Source organism: Trichosurus vulpecula, chromosome 6, assembly GCF_011100635.1.
Source record: "Trichosurus vulpecula isolate mTriVul1 chromosome 6, mTriVul1.pri, whole genome shotgun sequence".
Taxonomy (NCBI): domain Eukaryota; kingdom Metazoa; phylum Chordata; class Mammalia; order Diprotodontia; family Phalangeridae; genus Trichosurus; species Trichosurus vulpecula.
In genome coordinates, this window is record NC_050578.1 from 98,727,776 (window position 1) to 98,746,539 (window position 18,764).

The window sequence follows — 18,764 nt, forward strand, 5'->3', positions numbered from 1 at the left end:
TATATTATTCCTAGGAATTTGACTATATTATTCCTAGGAATTTTCATTTTGGGATCACTTTCAGGAGGTGATCAGTGGATTTTTTCAATTTCAATTTCATTCTCTGAATCTAAGGTATTGGGGCAGTTTTCCTTTATAATTTCTTGAATTACAATGTCTAGGCTGGTTTTTTTGATCATGGCTTTCTAGTAATGTTAAATCCAGTAATTATTAAATTATTAAATATATTATTATATATTACATATGTTATATATTTTATTATATATTATATATAAAAATAAAATTATTAAATCATCTCTACTTAATCTCTTTTCTAGATTAGTTGTTTTCTGATGAGATATTTCATGTTTTCTTCTACTTTTCATTTTTTTACTTTGTCTTATTGTTTCTTGATGTTTCCTGGAGTCATTAGCTTCCACTTGACCAATTCTAATATTTAAAGAATTACTTTCCTTAATTTTTGTTAATTTTTGTAACTCCATTTCCATTTAGCCTTTGTGCCTTTTTTTCCTTTAGACCAATTCTGTTTTTTAAGGTATTTTCTTCTGTATTTTTGTGTATCTTTTATCAAGTTGTTTATTTTTTCATAATTTTCTTGCATCACTCTCATTTCTCTTCCCTATTTTTCTACTCTGAGCTCTCTCTTTAACTCTTCCAATAATCCTTGTTGGGCTTGTGTTCAATTAATATTTTTCTTTGAGGCTTTGATTGTATCTGTTTTCATGTTGTTACCTCTTTCTAAGTTTGTGTCTTAGTCTTCTTTGACATTGTAGTAGCTTTTGATGATGATGATGATCATCATCATCATTGTCAACATCTCCTCCTCCTCCTCAGTAGTCATGGTAGTCTTCTTCTTCTTCTTCTTCTTCTTCTTCTTCTTCTTCTTCTTCTTCTTCTTCTTCTTCCTTTTCTTCTTCTTCTTCTTTTCCAGCCTATTTCTTGACTTTGAGCTTTATATTAAAGTTGTTCTCTGTTCATCTAGAAGTGGGGAGGCACTGTCCCAAATTTTAGACTTTTTTGTGTTTCTATTTTCATAGATATTTCTGGGGATCTGTAAGTTTTAAGTGCTTTTAAGGTGGTGTGATCTGGAGAGAGGTGTTATCACTGGTTTGCACTCTGGTTTTATCCAGGAAAGGCCCCTGCTCCTTTGTAGTTGCTAGCATTCCTCAGAGTCCTGGAACTGGGACCTGGACTTTTACTGCCCTGCAGCCACAAGTAGTAGTGCTCCTCTTTACCTTGGAACTAAGACTTGGAACTGCATATGAACAACGCACCAGGGTCTTGTGCCCAGTGCCAGCAAAGGGTCCGCTATGATCTCTTTCTGTCCAGTTGTCTAATTTCTTTATTGTCTCTAGGCCAAGAGCTCCTAAAGCTGCTACTGTTGCTGCTGTTGTCAAAGTTGCCTCCATGGCCTACAGCTGGTGCTGCTGCCACTGTTCTCCAAGCCAGCCCCCACTCTGGTGTCATGGATCTTTCCTTCTGACCTCCTAAATTGTCTTAGGACAAAACATCTCACCCTGACCTTTTGGTAGCTCTGCTCCAGAATTTGATCTGAGGTATTAACGTTGTTTGGAGGGCAATGTTGGGAGAGTTCAACTGGGTTACTGTTTCTACTCTGTCATCTTGGCTCCACCTCCCCATAATGGCAGATAGTAGCCCAGGTATTTTTAGGCCTGAATGTCTACTAGCAGCAGATGGGGATACTGTAGCCCATTTGAAATTGGGATTTCTTTGGGCATTTTGGCAGTGTCAAAGATGGACTGAATTATCTGAAAGTATCTGAAGTATAAGTGCCCCATGGCAGCTAATTCAGATATTGCATTTAGCTAATAAAATTACTTTACCACATAATTAACACAATGATCCCTGTATCTCTGTATGGATAAAGGAGATAAAATAGGACCAAAAGAATTACATATCAAATCAAGGGGAGTTGGACTGGATGACCTATTAAGGTCCCTTAAAGTTCTAAGGATCTGAGTGGTTACCAAATCCTACTGATTTTTACCTCCATTATAGATGGAGATGTTTAAGGGAAGGAACTGCCACATCCCTTGTCCCAACATCTAGCACAATGCTTTACATGCCATAAGAATTTATGAAATATTATTTTTGAATTCTGGAAAACAATTTTTGGTGTTCTCCGCATCACCACCAGATGGCAGTGTCTCAGAACCCTTCTTTTGAGGTTTGGCTCTATGATAGATAGCTTTTCCTTAGTCACTGTTTAGGGTAGCAGTGCCATGGAAAAACTGATGATGATGATGGTGGTGGTGATGATGATGACAATAGATATTTATATGATGCTTTAAGGTTTGCTAAGCACATCATCTCCCTTCCTGCCTTATCATGGCAGAGGGGCTTGCATAGCTTAATGACACCAAGGGTTACCCAAGACAGACAGGTCACAGTGGAGAGTTCTGACAAAAGGTGATGCACTGGAGAAGGAAGTGGCAAACCAGTTCAGTATCTTTGCCAAGAAAACCCCACAAACAGTACTGATAAAAGATATGACACCAGAAGATGAGCCCTTCAGGTTGGAAGGTGTCCAGATAACATGCAACTGGGAAAAAGAGGAGAACAACTACAGGTAGCTCCAGTATTAATGAAGTGGCTGGGCCAAAGCTGAAAGGAAACTCAGCTGTGGATGTGTCTGGTGATGAAAGAAATGTCCAATCTGTAAAGATCAATATTGCAAAGGAACCTGGAATGTAAGATCTATGAAGCAAGGCAAGCTTGAACATTGACATCTTGGGTGTCAGTGAACTTAAAGGATGGGAATGGGTGAATTTAATTCAGGTGTTCATTACATATACCGCTGTGGACAAAAATCCCTTAGAAGAAATGGAGTAGTCCTCATAGTCAGTTAAAGGATTAAAAAAGTAGTACTGGGGTATAACTTCAAAAAATGACACAATGATCTGTTCAAATCCAAGGCAAACTGTTCAACATCACAGTAATACAAGTCTATGCTCCAACCATTGATGACAAAGAGGCCAAAGTTGATCAGTTCTATGAAGGCCTACAGTATCTTCTAGAAATAACACCAAAGAGAGATGTCATCTTCATCATAGGGAATTGGAATGCTAAAGTAGGAAATCAATAGACAATTGGAATAACAGGCAAGTTTGTCCTTGGAGTACAAAATGAAGCAGGGCAGAGGCTATTAGAGTTTTGTCAAGACAACTTGCTGGTCATAGCAAGCACTTTTTTTAAACAACCCAAAAGGCAGGTCTACACATGGACATCCCCAGATGGTCAATATCAAAATCAGAGTGACTATATACTTTGTAGCCAAAGGTAGAGAAGCTCTATACAGTCAGTTAAAACAAGATTTGGAGGTGACTGTGGCTCAGATCATGAGCTTCTTATTGTAAAAGTCAGACTTAAATTGAAGAAAATAGGGAAAACCATCAGACCATATAGGTATGACCTAAATAACATCCCTTATGAATATGAAGTGGAAATGATGAATAGGTTTAAAGGATTAGATCTGGTAGAGTGCCTGAAGAACTACCATTCTTCAGAGGTTTGCAATATTGTACAGGAAGCAAAAAATACTCCAAAGAAAAAGACAAACAAGAACGCAAAAGCCTCCGATGAGGCTTTCCAGATAGCTGAGGAGAGAAAGAAAGTGAAAGATAAAGGAGAAAGAGAAAGATATACCCAACTGAATGTAAAATTCCAGAGAATAGCAAGGAAAAATAAGAAGGTTTTCTTAAATGAATACTATAAAAATAGAAGAAAACAACAGAATGAGAAAGACAAGAGAACTCTTCAAGAAAAGTGGAGATATCAAGGGAAAATTTCATCAAAAACAGATATATAAAAGACAAAAATGGTAGGGACTTAACAGGAGTAGAAGAGATTAAGAAGAGGTGGCAAGAATATAAAGAAGAACTATACAAGAAAGATCTTAAACATCACCAATAACCATGGTGATGTGGTTACTACCGATCTAGAGCTAGAGCTGGAAAATAAAGTCAAGTGGGCCTTAGGAAGCATTGCTAACAATAAGGGCAGTGGTGATGAAATTCCAGCTAAACTATTTAAAATCCTAAAAGATGATGCTATTAAAGTGCTGTACTTAATGTACCAGCAAATTTGAAAAACTGAACAGTGGCCACTGGATTGTAAAAGATCATCCCATTACCAATCCCCAATATGTCCCAATCCTAAAAAAGGGCAATGCCAAAGAATGTTCAAATTACCAAACAATTTTGCTCATTTCACATGCCCACATACTTAAGTTTCTGTAAGCTAGGCTTCAGCAATATGTGAACTGAAAATTACTAGGAGAGTAGCCTGGTTTTCAAAGAGGCAGCGAAACTGGAGACCAAACTGCCAACATTCACTGGATTATGGAGAAAGCAAGGGAGTTCCAGAAAAAACATCTGCTTCTGCATCATTGACTACACTAAAGTCTTTGATTCTGTGGATCACAATGAAATGTGGCAAGTCCTTGAATATGGAATGTGGAATAACTGATTGGTTTAAGTTTGGAAAATGAGTACAACAGGGCTATACATTGTCTTCTTACTTGTTTAACTTATATGTAGAGTACATCACACAAAATGCCAGGGTAGACAAATCAAAAGCTAGAATTAAAGTTGCTGGGAGAAATATTAACAATCTCATATATGTAGATGATACCACTCTGATGGCAGAAAGTGAAGAAGAACTAAGAAGTGTTTTGATGAGTGTGAAAGAGGAGAGTATAAAAGTTGACTTGAAGCTTAACATCAAAAAATCTTGATCTTGACAACTGGCCCCATTACTTCCTGACAAACAGAGAGAGAAGAAATGGAAACAGTGTCAAATTTTATATTCTTGGGCTCAAAGATGACTGCAGATTACAACTGCAGTCATGAAATTAAAAGATTCTTGTTCCTTGGAAGGAAAGCTGTGGCAAATCTGGACAGCATACTAAAAAGCAGAGAAGTCACCTTGCTGACAAAGCTTTGGTTTTTACAGTACCAATGTACAGCTGGGAGAGTTGGACTATAAGAAAAGCTGAGTCCTGGAAAACTGGCACTTTCAAATTCAGGTGCTGGAGAAGATTTGAGAATCCCTTGGAAAGCAAGGTGATCAAATCAGTCAATACTTTCATTAATTCAGGCTATTCACTGGAAGGTCAAATATTGAAGTTGAAGCTTAAATACTTTGGCCACATAAGAAAAAGATGCTATTCATTGGAAAGGACCTTGATGTTGGGAAAGATTGAAGGCAAAAGGAAAACTGTATGGTAGAGGATGAGATGGATTGATAGTGTCATGGAAGCAACAACATAAGAGAGGGTGAAGGATAGATAGGACTATTGGGTCATAAAGAGTGTAAGGGATGTTTCTAAGTATAGGGGAGATGGGCATATCTGTAGAGAATATGGAAGAAATAGGTAGAAGAAGAGAGAAAAATGACAGGGAGAGAAGGAGGAAGGGGGGAAGAGAGAGAAAGAGAGAGACAGACAGAGAGACAGAGACAGATAGTGTTGAGATGGATGGAGACAGAGGTATGGAGACAGAGATAGAGATAGACAGTTCTGGAGAAGGCAGGAAAGGATGGAACCAAGTGAGTATGTCGAGGGGTTGACCTTTACAAGGAAAAGGGCCACATCATTAGTATTCAAGTGCTCAAAACATCCTTCTTCATCAGGACCATCATTTTCATATTTTAAGAGCTTAAAAAGGAAAATAATCTTCCTTCTACAACACACGGATGATTCAAATACTTCTCAGTGCACATCCAAGGGACTTTTCTTTGTTGTCATTCTTCTTCATTTGTTTGCATTTAGGGTCCACAGACCCCTAAAAAATTCTTGTAGACTTTAGATTTTAGGGGGTCCATAAAGTTGGATGGGAGGAAATTACATCTTTATGTCAATATAATTGGTTTACTTTGTAATCTTTGATGTTTTATTTCGTGCGTTTAGTAGCATTATTTTAAGAAAGAATCGATAGACTTTACCACATTGTAAAAAGGGTCCATGACCCTAAAAAATTTAAGAACCTTTGGTCTACAGCATTTAACTTAGTTGACTATACACCTGGAAAACTCTCTTCACTTCTGTAACACTGTTGTGTCTTTCTATCTTTTCTGATCTCTCAATCTCATCCTTCTCTAGTCTTTTTTGCTAGTTTTTTGCTTTATCCTCCTCTCTTTATTCTCCTCTACTCTCGACTGTGGGAATTTGGGGCATTATTTCTTATTTCTGCTCTTATTTCTCTGTACTCTTTTACTCCATGAGCTCATCTTCTGTCATAGCTTAAACTATCACTTCTATGCTGATGGAACGAAGAGAGATAGAAAGTTGAAAAGCCAACACCCTCTGGAATTATGAAAACATCCAACTGTAACTAGGAAGCAAAAAAAAAATCGTTTTCTAATTTATTGGTGACATATGACCCTACTTTAAAAAATACACCTTAACCTAAAGAAAAGGGCTTATTAAAATAGCTCAGCTGCTGGCAAGATGTATGAGATGACATAATCAAATGGTGCAAGATGAAAATTAAATGTAAAAAACAGAGGCAAAGATTTACATGGTAGGCTTTCATTTTTATTTCTTTAAGGATTTCAGGAAGAAATCAAAATAGGACCAGGAATGTCCTTTAGTATATTGGCAAACCTTATAACAATAACAACAAAAACAAACCTATTTGTTGAACTGAGATTTAGGATCCAGTACTATATTGATCTATATAAAATTATAATTAGACATTTTTCTTCTTTCTCGTGGAAGTGTTTTTAGCATTTTTTATGTTTAGGGCTATAAGCTTAGCATACCAGAGGTTGTTAATTTCCACTTCAGTATTTTATTGGCAATTAGGGTATGGTGCTATCAATTGAGTGCCCTGGTTATATTATAACCTTGTAGGCTAATTGCCAGGCTTCCCATAGGCAGGGTTAACTGAGAGAGATGTGAATGCTCATTCCTTCAATTATTCCTTCTCTTCTCTCCAAAATAATCTTTTAATTAAAAAAAACATACAGAGTGAAATTTTTAAAGAGCAAATTTTAAAAAGGAAGAATATATCGAGGTATAGCTCAGTACCTTTCTTATCTATCTTTAACTGTTATAAATCACTAATCACATGTATGTATATATGTATGTATGTGTATGTATGTATGTGCATGTGTATATATTATAGTCACTATTTTTATCCTTGGTTTAATCCCTAGACTTGAATAGAATATGGTCAATTTATTTTGATTTGACTAGATGATCCCTAAATTCCCTTAAAAATTTGAGATCCCACCAGTTGAAAGTCCTCTCAGAACTGTTTACATTCCTACATGGAAAGATGATATTTGTAACTCATGAGACCTTTCTCAATATTAGGGTAATTGAAGGGAATATACATTATATATATGCATATATATATATACATGCATACACACACACACACACATACATATATATATACAGAGGGCACAGGGTGAGTTGAATATGAAGGGATGATATCTAAAAAATAAAATCAAATTAAGGGATGAGAGAGGAATATATTGGGAGAAGGAGAAAGGGAGAGATAGAATGGGTAAATTATCTCACATAAAAGTGGCAAAAAAAGCGTTATAATGGAGGAGAAGAGGGAGTAGGTGAAAAGGAATGATCTCACAGGATTTGACTTAAGGAGGGAATAACATATACACTCAATTGAGTATCTTACCCTACAGGAAAGAAGGGGGGAAGGGGATAAGAGGGGGGGATGAGAGAAGGGAGGGCAGATCGGGGGAGGAGGTAATCAAAAGCAAACACTTTTGAAAAGGGACAGGGTCAAGGGAGAAGATTGCATAAATGGGGACAGGATAGGATGGAGGGAAATATAGTTAATCTTTGACAACATGACTATTATGGAAATGTTTCATGTAACGATACATGTATAACCTATATTGAATTGCTTGCCTTCTCAAGGAGGGTGTGTGAGGAGGGAAGGAGAGAGAGAATTTGGACTCAAAGTTCTAAAAACAAATGTTAAAAATTGCTTTTACATGCAACTGGGAAATAAGATATACAGGCAATGGGGTGTAGAAATCAATCTTGCCCTACAAGAAAGTAAGGAGAAAGGGGATAAGGGGGAGGGTGGAGTGGGGTGACAGAAGAAAGGGCAGACTGGAGAAAGGGAAATCAGAATACATGCCATCTTGGGGTGGGGGGGAGGGTAGAGATGGGGAGAAAATTTGTAACTCAAAATCTTGTGGAAATGAATGTTGAAAGCTAAAAATAAATTAAAAAAAAAAGAAAGTCCTCTCAGAATGACTTGTAGACTTCAGGCCAAATTGGTGTCAGAAGCCCTTCTGGATTCTCATGGCTTTTCTCTTCCTTAGCTCCTTGAAGACTATTCCCCTGCTTGGCTGTTGAATTTAAGCATAGACAACACCTAATATATAAATTAATTGATTCCAGAATTTTAGTTGCAAGTTTATTTATTTATTTATTTTTATCCCTCCTGGCTCTGTTTCTGACTTTCTGGACTTTGTCCCATGTCTCAGCTTTTTTCTTACCCTGGAACTTCCCTTAGAGATTAGGCCAGAGATGGGAAACCTGTAGCCTTGAGGCCACATGTGGCTCCGTAGGTCTTCAAGTACAGCCCTTTGACTGAATCCAAACTTCACAGAAGGGCTAGAGGGCCAGATTTATTCTGTGAACTTTGGATTCAGTCAAAGGGCCACACTTGAGGACCTAGACAGCTGTATGTGACCTCGAGGCCACAGGTTCCTATCTAGGTTTTTCTCACCCTAGAACATTCCTCTATCATGCAGCCTTCATTGGTGAATTCCTCCATTTTGGGGTAGGACCCAGATGGCTAACTTTTATTCCCCTCCTAGCTCTGTTTCTAGACTTTGTCACCATGGCTCAATTACTGTCTCCACCTCAATCCTGGGCCCTTGCGCCTTGGGAAATCCCTTCGCTATGCCAGCCCCCTTCTCCCATCACTGAGCCAGGATTTGAACACAGTTCTTCACTCCAAAGCTAAGGCTCTTTCTACTTATAATTGGTACCATATGATTCCTGGTGTGAACTATTATTTTTTTTAGACTTTTACTAATCACCTTAGGATATTGTGTTGTTGAAGTATTTCAGTCATATCTGACTCTTTGTGACTCCATTTGGGGTTTTCTTGGCAGAGAGACTGCAGTGATTTGCCATTGAGGCAAACAGGGTTAAGTGAATCTCCCAGGGTCACACAGCTAGTAAGCATCTGAGGTCATATTTGAACTCAGAAAGATGAGTCTTCCTGATTCTGGGCCCGGCACTCTATCCACTGTGTGGTTTACCTTCCCTAACGCATTGTGGGTGATATAATAAGTATGTGTTGACTGATTTTTAATTAACAAATATTCATCTTCAGTTTCCTCTGAGGTGTTGGACTAGATCAGAGGTTGTCAAACACTTGGTGCTCCCTAGTGTGGCTAGAAAGAGATTAAAATGCAATTGGGAACTATTTACAGAATAAATAAAAATATAATAAAACACAGATAACGTTACATTTTAAACTAAGTCAATATATGACTTACAAGGACCACTATGTGAAGTTCAGTGGCCCCTGTTTCTATTTGAGTTTGACACCCTGGATCAGATGATCGTCTAAGATTTATTCTTTCAAAAAGAAACCAAGATAGGAACAGGGTAGATTTTAGTGTATTTGTAAACCTTCTAACAACAATAGCAAAAAAGTTTATCTTCCAGCAATATATTGATAGAACAACAAGAATATGATTGACATTTCCTAATTGCTGTTTTATATACCAGTATATAGGTTATACAAAGTATGGGTTGTCTCTAATTCTAAATCCTATAATCATATTCTAAGTCCTGGGAAGAGCACTGAGTTCCTTCTCTCTCTGCTGGGCACAGGGCCAGCGCTAGGTAACATTTTGGTATGAGCAAAGCTTTTCCTTGTCATTCACCCACTTCCCTTCCTGTTTGCCCCTCCCCTGGTTCCCAGGCTCCCTCTGCCCTCAAGTTGCCCTAATTTTCCTGGGGTCAGCACCAGCTGCCATTAACAAGCCAGCTTTGTATAGGCCCAGGAAATTCCAAAAGCTGACATCCCCCAGTGAGCTGGTTGAATCAAAAAGTCACAACTTGCGAGCTCATGAATAAACCTTTCATCAGCCTGTTGAATACTCAGGTAACCCAGGCCCTGTCTGGAAAACTGTCATCCCTTTTTCACAATCTCCTGCCTCAGAAGTTTTACCTGGGGCTCTGTTTTGCACTGAGGTCTCTCCCAGCTCTAAATCTACAATTCTGTGATTGTTTGACAACGGACTCAAGCTGGTGTATGCTTCTGGCCATTACTGGCTTGGCATTTCTTCACTAGGATCCTTCCCTCATGCTATTGGGGAAAATCTCTAAAGAAACCTCTATTACCCTCAGTTTCCATATCTTTAAAATGGGGGTGGTGAAATTTGTCCATTGTGTCATTGCTGGGAATGAAAGTGCTTTGAAAACTTTGAAGCTCTAAGTAAAGATGAGCTGTTTCCCCACCCTGGCTGCAGCAAGAGCTCTCCCAGGCATCTTTGTCCCAAACAGAAGTTGTGCAACCTTCACCTTTTTCTTTCGCCACCCCATTCTCTCCCCCAAATCTTTGGAGAAGACCTTTCCCTATTTTCTGCCATGTATGCAAAATGTGTTAAGGTTTCCAAAGTACTCGATGTATATTCTTATTTGAGCCACATACAAACTCTGCTATTACAATCTCTATTTTATGGATGAGGAAACTGTTGAATGGTTTTGGTCATGTCTGATTCTTTGTGACCCCATCTGGGGTTTTTTGGCAAAGATACTGGAGTGGTTTGTCATTTCCTTCTCCAGCTCATTTTCCAGATGAGGAAACTGAGGCAAACAGGGTTAAGTGACTTGCCCAGGGTCACACAGCTAGTGTTTGAGGCTGAATTTGAACTCAGGTCCTCCTGACTCCAGGCCCAGAACTCTATCTGCTGTGCCACCTAACTGCTGAAACTGAAGCTGAGGGAGGTTAAGTGACTGTGTGGCCAAGTCACTCAGCTAGAAAATATCTGGGGTAGAATTTGAACTCTGATCGATGGTGACTCATGACACTATCTAGAGCAATCTCATTTTTCAACCAGCTCTAACTCACAAACTTTGCTCCCACCTAAGTTGATTTTGTTACACATCATTTTCCAGAAGATTTAAAAAAACCCAAAAGCCCCACTATGACCAAAACAGACATTCATCAAGCACTTATTCTACTTGATGCTGGGGAGAAACAAAGCTAGATAAGATGTGATGCCTGGCTACAAGAAAAACAATGGAGAGACAACCAGGCCCTGACTGTCCCTTGCAGACCAGAACACCATCAATGATTTCTTTCCCTTCCTGGTCCTGAGTACATTTGTAGGCAGCTGGAGAGTGATCAACAGAGAGGGGAAAATTGAAGAGCTATCCCAAAATGGAATGGACTTAATTGGAAGGGAAATGTTTGCCAGGGCTTTAAGCATTTTGTGGCTGATGTACATCCATATCCACCAGGACTGTATGAATATAATATCATGTATTTAATTCTATTTCCATAAATCTAATTGTGTGATAGGCTCAGGGCCATTTTATGGTTCCCACTTGTTATGTTAGCACTTCCCACATGAATTTAGTCATGGATCATATTTAGAGTTGGAATGTATTGATGGATCCTAGAAACATTTGGTAGAGAAGTGGGAATGAGTTTGGGAGGAAAAAGAGGGAATTAAGGAAATTTTGGCACAGAACCAAGTAATTTAAACCATTTTTTCCCAAACTGGATAAATTGCTACACATAATAAGCATTTGGATACATAATTACATATTTAATATGTTAGAGGGTAAAATATTGGTAGTATCAAACATTTTCTCATGAAACTCCTATTCACATCTTGCAGAGAATTAGGTGTCTATAGATCATTTTAGAAAATACTGATCGGCAACTTCCACACTGCTCAGATAGGCATTTAAGAACCTCTATGACTGGGTCCTACTCCGTCTATCCGACTTGATCATCTACTTTCGCTCAGATGTACCCTGTTCTCCAACCAGGTCAGTCCTTTTCCTGTCTCATAACCATGTTCTCCTCGCTATCACCAAATATTTGCCCTTACTTTTTTTCACTCTAAACTCCACCCACCCTGTAGGATCCAGCTCTCTATATTGGAAAAGGCATATTGGAAAGTGAACTAGATTTGATTTCCTCTGACTATTATTTATTTGACCTTGAGCAAATTATTTAACCATCTGGAGTCTCTCTTCTCAGCTATAAAATATGAGGATTGGCCTCAATGATTTTTAAGGTACAACCTGGCCCTAAATCTTAAACTTCTCTGATCCTTCACCAGATCCTTCTCAGATCCTTCACCATCACCTTTATCAGATCCTTCGCCTTCTTCGGGCAACCATTAGATGACCACTTTGGGGCTATGTTATATACCAAGGGCATTCCAATTAGAAGGAATTCTTGATCAAGTGTGGGCTGGACTCAATGGTCTCTGAGCACCCTTCAAATCAATCAACAAACATTTGTGGATTATGTACAAATGAAACAATATGAAAGAAGTTTATGTTTTATCACAGCAAATGTTGGAATGTATTGATGGATCCTAGAAACATTTGGTAGAGAAGTGGGAATGAGTTTGGGAGGAAAAAGAGGGAATTAAGGAAATATAAAAGGTAATTTTGTGGGGAGAAAGCACTTACAGCTGGGGGAAATGGGAAAGACCTTCTTGCAAAAGGTGGTGCTTGAGCTCAGTATTTTTTTTGGAGGCAATGGGGGCTAAGTGACTTGCCCAGGGTCACCTAGCTAATAAATGTCTGAGGTTGGATTGGAACTCAGGTCTTCCTGACTCTAGGGCTCTATCCCCTGTGCCACCTAGCTGCCCCTTGAGCTCAATATTAAAGGAAACCAGGAATTCTATATTTATGTATGTATGTTTTTAGAGGGGGGAAGGTAGGGCATTTGGGGTTAAGTGACTTGCCCAAGGTCACACTGCTGGTGTGTCAAGTGTCTGAGGCTGGATTTGAACTTGGGTCCTTCTGATTCCAGGGCCAGTGCTCTACTCACTGCACCACCTAGCTGCCCTGAAACCAGGAATTCTAAGATGAGGAAGTGAGGAGAGAATGCATTTCAAGCATAGAGGACAGCCAATGCAAAGACATGGAGACGAGAAATGTCGTATTGTGTGTAAGGAACTGCAAGAAGGCCAGTTTGTTGGGATGGTAGACATGAAGGAATATATACAGTAAAGTTGGAAAGGGAAATTGGGGGTGGGCTGTGAAGAGCTTTAAATGCCAAATGGAAGAGGAGGAGTTTGTATTTGATTCTAGAGTTAGGAAAATTGCTTTAGCAGCTATGTGAAGAATAAATAGGAGAACAGAAGGTAGGGAGGTAGGGATTCCACTTAGGAGTGGTTATCAAAACATTTCAAATGATGAAGTCCAAAATGAGGGTGATGTCTGTGCATAGAGAGCATATGAGATGGATGTGAGAAATGTTGTGATGACAGCTATGAACCAAGAAGATGGGGGAGGGGAGGGGAGGATGACTGGTGGTGTCCTCACCAGAAAGAGACCACAAGAAGGTGGATTTGTGAGGAAATCTAATGAAGTCTGTTTTGGGGACATTGAGTTTGAGATGCCTTCTGGTAAGGCAGTATGGAATGTCCAATACGGAACCGATGATATGGGATTGAAGCTTACGGGAAAATTTAGGTACAGATATATAGATGCATGAGAGAGAAGGGCTGAGTGCTGGAGCAAAGTTCTTGAGGAGGGAAGAGAAAATAAGATTGAGGATGTCTGCGTTGGGGAATAGTTAAAATATCTCATCTTTGAAATCAGAAGGAAGAAGAAGAGGGAGAATAACGAGCCCGAGTTAGGAGAAATGGAGGTTGACAGAGGAAAAGAGTTCAAGTGAAAATAGGACATTCTTCTCTCTAAAAAAAATGGACCAGGTCATCTGCTATTAAGTGGGCAGTGCAAGGGCAGAACTGGTGGCGAGAGGAAAGAAGAGAAGACTGGAAAGGGTCATGGATAAGGAATAAATGAAGAAATTACTCATCATTAAGGATGAATGACATTTTAAAAGCACTTTAAAGTGTGCATGGTACTTTGCATTACCTTCAGAGGCTGACAGATTTTAAGATCAAAGGGATCTTGGGGGTTATTTAGTCCAAAGCCCTCCATTTTACAGATAAAGAAGCTACTCTAAGAAAGGTTGAGAGAACTGCCTGTGGCCTCATGACAACCCTGTGAGGTATTATTATCTTTATTTTACAGAGGAGGAAAGTAAAGGCCATAGACGTTGATTGGCTTGCTCATAGTTTCCTGGCTGGTGAATATCTGTGGCAGAATTTGAACCCAGATCGTCATGATTCCCAATACCATAACCTATCCAATGTGCCAAGCAAAACTTAAGGATATTAAAGAGAAATATAAAGTGTTTTACCAAATACCCAATAGACCTTTCATGCTGATATTAGCTGGTCATTACTTAGGGAGAAGTGGCCAAGTATTAATCAGCTGTGTATGTTACAAATCCTTGGAATACCTAATCTTTAAATAGATTGTACATGCCCAGAATTCAATGACTCTAAATGAGGCCCCAAGACTTTGGTTTCATTCCTCTTGTCAAAGCATCCAGGGGCGTGCATCTTCTTTATAGGTTACTGACTTGCTATATTTTAGTGGCAAGAATAAAGTCACTCTTGAATTATGGCAGTTTAAAATAATTGCCTCGCTAAGAATAGCAGGAAAATTAGCTGGCTTGGTGGCTCAGCATATTTGGGTGATACGTCTCAGTGTGTCAGCCCTCTGCTCTCAGTACCACCTGCTTGAGTCCCCAACAGGGACTGAGACTGATGATATCATTGCAGTCTGTTATAGATCTCTGACAAGTTAACCAAATGGGCTTTGCTTGGCAATAAGACAGACTACTTCAGGAAATAGGGAACAGGGCTGCGTGTCAGCTCACGGCAAACCAATGATGGACTGCTCTTATTTAGCATTTATATAGCTTTTATATTTGCAGAGTTCTGGGTTTATTAGTTATTCTTCATAATACTTTGATATTATTGCTCCATTTTACAGATTGGAAACTGGGAAATCTATTCTGTGGGCCAAGTGGTAGAGAACATTTGAAGGTGGAAGAAGAAGGGACATGAATGGAACTATGGGATTAGCTTCCTAATGCACAGTTTCTACAATCTGAATGACTGAATCTTAGAGCTAGAGGGGACCTGAGAGGTGTTCTATTCCAGCTTGTATTTCAGCAGGAATCTTCTCTACAGAATACTGATAAGTGGTTGTCCAATCTTTGCTTAAACATTTCTAATTAGTTTTTAAAAAGTTTATTTTTTAATTTATAGAATAAAACAAGCAGTTCTATAACAGAGTACAATAAAAAGATGATTGTACATGAAACTACAAATCTTCTATGCGCAACTTGCTATTCCTTTCAAATATACAACAAAATTATCATGTAATTGTCTTTTTTTTCCTCTCCCCCAGATGGCTACCATTAGACACAAACATGTACGTATATATGTGTGTGTGTATGTATGTATGTATGTATATGTATATATGTATGTGTATGTATGTATGTATATGTGTGCATTTTAATATATGTATTATATATGTAAAATTTTTCTATACATACTTCTATTTATCAGTTCTTTCGATGCAGATAGAGTCTTGCTTCATATGTCTTACGGTTAACGTGGGTATTTATAATAGACAAAATAACTTACTCACTCTAAGCTGTTCTTAAAACAATCTCGCTGTTACCATACACAACGTTCTCTTGGTTCTGCTCACTCAACTCTTCATCATTTTGTGTAAGTCTTTCCATGTTTTTCTAAAATCACCGAGCTCACCATTTCTTTCAGCACGGTAGTATTCCATCACACCACAAGTATATATTAGAGGGAACATCCTACTTCTTTAGGTGGCCCTTTGCTCTGATTGTTAGTAAGATTTTCCCCGGGGCAGCTAGGTGGTGCAGGGAGTAGAGCGTGGACCACGGAGTCAGGAGGACCTGAGTTCAAATCCAGCCTCAGACACTTGACACACTTACTAGCTGTGTGACCTTGGGTAAGTCACTTAACCCCAATTGCCCTGCCTTCCCTCCTCCAAAAAAAAAGATTTTCTCAATGCTGTAAACTAGGGGAGGACGAGGAGGCCTTTGAGGATAATACTTTCAGGGTTTCAGAAGAGAAGAATCAGTAGAGCTTAGTACCTTGTTATCAAGAACAACTCCTTAAAATGGGAAGCTCCCTGACTGGGATTGGTAGTCTCCTCCCCAACCTGACTGCTACTGGGACAAGGTCCCTAGCAGCAGCCGGAGGGCAGTGTCCCAGAGTCTGTCCTCTGTCGTTGGGGTGCCATTCCACCCCACCCTCCACAGAAGGCACTGTTTGTGAACATTGCCTGGGGGCAATAACTCTTAGTTAAATTTCTTCACGTTGTTTCTCCCCACGGCTACTAGCTCTGTCTCTTAAAGCCAGGCAGAGCATGTCCAGTCTTTCTTCCATAAATCAGCTCTTGATGAGAGCTCGGATGTTCCCCAAGACTAAGCTTCTCTAGGATATACATCCACAGTTCCTTCAACCACTCCTCATACAGCATGATTTTAAAGTCCTTTATGACCTCTTCTGAATGCTTTCCAGCTTAATCTTTTCTAAAATTAAGTGCCCAGAACCAAACATACTACTTTAGATACTGGCGGACTAGGACAGGGAAAAGTGGTCTCTGGCACTTCAGAGGCCACTAAATGGTGAAGTGGATAGAGCTCTGGGCCTGGAGTCAGGCATAGCGGAGTTCAAATCCATCCTCAGATACTTAATAGCTCTGTGCCCCCAGGTGAGTTATGAAACCTCTGTTTCAGTTTCCTTAACTGTAAAAAGGGCATAATAGCACCAATTCCCAGAATTGCTGTCAGATCAAATGGGATAATATTTATAAAGCACTTACACAGTGCCTGGCACATAGTAGGTGCTTAATAAATGCTTGTTCCCTTCCCCTTTCCCCGACTATAGTGTATAATTATCCTGGAAGCCAAGCTTCTCTTAAAGCAGCCTAAGATTACATTGTTTTTTTTTTTTTTGGTTGCCACATAACACTGTTGACTCATACTGAAGTTGTGATCCACTAAGTATCTCATCTCCTTCAGAGAAACTGGTGCAGTTATGCACCTCTCCCAATCTTGTACTTAACTAAGCTGACTTTTAAAACCCAAGTATAGGACTTTACATTGATCATTATTAAGTTTAGCTTTATTAGATTTAGCTCAAAGCCCTCACCAGTCAAGATGTCTTGGTATGCTGACGCTGTTGGGACATTTTAGTGAACATCCCTTGCTTTGTGTCATCTGAGGCATAAGCCGTTGATTTCTTGCAGCGGGAAGGCAGCAGATATTGCCAATAACTTTAATGAGGGCCTCTAGTCCGTTCTTTTCTGAGGTTGCCTATAGGCCAATGATAAAAGTAGAGAGAGTCTAGGCTTCTGGGCTAGTGTTTCTGAGCTGGCATTATACTGGGACTGCAGAGATAATTGTATTGGAAGGAGTTAGAAAATGTGAAAAAATCTCTGGCAGAGTAGTGTAGCTCCAGGGAATCTGGCTGTCTACGTAGGGTTTTCCTATGTGTCTGAGTTTTTGTATGAGTGCTTTTGGGACAAGTTTCATGTGATGGCCTATGTTAAGAGTTTCCTTAGGTGTTAAGTTTAGAGAAGACCAATGGGTTTGGTGGTGATGACTCTGTTTTTATTCCTACTGGCATTATAGGCCCCTGATAAGAATCAATCTTGGTACACATGGGCATTAAATTCAGTGTGGGATGGTGTCAAAAATCATATGAAGGATTCCCAGAATGCTTAAACCCAGCAGAAGAGACTTGATTCTAGATCGCACGAAGTTATAACCCCCTAGATACCAATAACCTCTGTAGAAGGGTCAGAATGACATTTTCAGTCATCCCTGACATTGAAAAGGCCTGTTCTTGTTTCAGAACTTACTGTGAAGTAGGAGGAGGGAAGCGTCAGAAGGGTCTCACAGGAGGATTTTGTTCCCTGAGTGTGCCTGCTGTAGGGAAAGTTTCCAAGTTCTTCACAGTCCACAGCTGCATTAACTGTAGGTAGGTGGAGCAAGAAGAACTTCGTGTTTAAAAAGCAAAGAAGCCTTCTTGGGTAGGAAGTTAAAGATTCACAGAATTAGAGAGCTGGAAGTCACCTCAGCTGTGGTCCAGCCTAATCATCTGATCTTATTGGTGAGTGCTAACAAGAATGCACCCAACAATACATGCTGAAAGTGATTGCATTCCATATTGCCTTGTATTTACTTGGCAGATTTGTGCATTTGCTCACATGTGTATAAAACTGCTTGATGGCAAAGATTTTTTTGTTCTTGTCTTTGTATTCCTAGCACTTTGCACAGTGCCTGTCCACATAGAGAATGCTTAATAAACACTTAGTGAATGAATGAATTCCTCAGTATCATCAAAGTATCCATAAAATGAACAAACGAGCACCAGTTTTCAAGGAATCACCCCTTGTTTTCAACTGAGCTAATTCCTTTGCTATGTAAGTCAGTTTCCCAATATTTTCCTAACAATGAATCCTATTTACTATATTTCACACTTGTTTTCAACACACACAGAGTTAATTTACTCTCATAACATTGTCATACATCTACTCTCAATTCCATTCTTTTCTCTAAGTCCCACCCAAGAAAAATGCTAAGCCAACTTTCCCAACACTTAATTGCTTATCTTTTCCCCTTGTCCCAGGA